This window comes from Schistocerca cancellata, chromosome 5, assembly GCF_023864275.1.
Source record: "Schistocerca cancellata isolate TAMUIC-IGC-003103 chromosome 5, iqSchCanc2.1, whole genome shotgun sequence".
NCBI lineage: Eukaryota > Metazoa > Arthropoda > Insecta > Orthoptera > Acrididae > Schistocerca > Schistocerca cancellata.
Genome location: NC_064630.1, coordinates 172,109,528 through 172,110,431, shown reverse-complemented (window position 1 = coordinate 172,110,431; position 904 = coordinate 172,109,528). Strand labels below are relative to the sequence as shown.

Below are 904 nucleotides of genomic sequence, written 5' to 3'. Positions count from 1 at the left end.
CCTTTTTTCTTTTCTGTCTTAAAGTGTTCATTGCATTCGAAGACGAGCAGTAGAAACTCTCGCCAAGTGCGGGGCGGGCATTCTCTTGCTGGAGTGAAAGCCCTGTATGCCATGCCATGACAGGCAACGAAACGGGGCATAGAACATACTGGACGCACTACTGTGCTGTAGAGGGTGCCATGGATGACAACCAAAGCGATGGTGCTATGAAATGCAATCGCCCGCCAGACTGCCACTCATGGTATATATTTATATGGATATGGTTCTGGCAATACCGGCCATGACCTTCTTCTTCTGTTTGGATGCACATATATTACCCGAACTCTTACGGGACTTGGTAAGAATGTCTTCCACAAGTAATGAGTGTGTTGGGTAGGGACACTACGAATGTAGTGTGTGGACATACAAGGTGAGAATGTGCGTCTCGCGAGAGGCGTGCGCGAGATAGTCCCTGCAGTCGCACTATCCTCTGTGCTCTCGGTGGCTCAGATGGATAGAGCGTCTGCCATGTAAGCAGGAGATCCTGGGTTCGAGTCCCGGTCGGGGCACACATTTTCACCTGTCCCCGTTGATATATATCAGCACACGTCAGCAGCTGATGGTATTAATGTATAATTCTAATATCACTCGTGGTTGCCGGCCCGTATGGCGGACCCACCACTGTTCGGGTTGTCTCCAGATAGGTCTTCTCTGGCCAATGGGGCTCAGTTACAAGTGGATCTCACCACTGAAGACATTCCTACACCAGTAAATGAAACTCCTTTGCGAATGTACGCGACACTACGGCAAACGGGCTTATTCGTGTACAAAGATCAACGGCACTCGGCGTAAGGAGCGCTGTGAGCCCACCCCCGTCTCTGTTAGCCGCCTAGTAACGGTTCTTGTGGATACTGAAGCACGAGGG

The 904-nt window shown here is 50.7% G+C and overlaps 1 non-coding gene across 1 annotated transcript; it reads left to right on the top strand.

The window, feature by feature from the left end:
- Nucleotides 1–473: 473 nt before the first annotated feature.
- On the top strand, nucleotides 474–548 carry Trnat-ugu (transfer RNA threonine (anticodon UGU)). The gene has a single exon. It is a non-coding gene; the product is annotated as a tRNA-Thr (tRNA).
- Nucleotides 549–904: the final 356 nt, after the last annotated feature.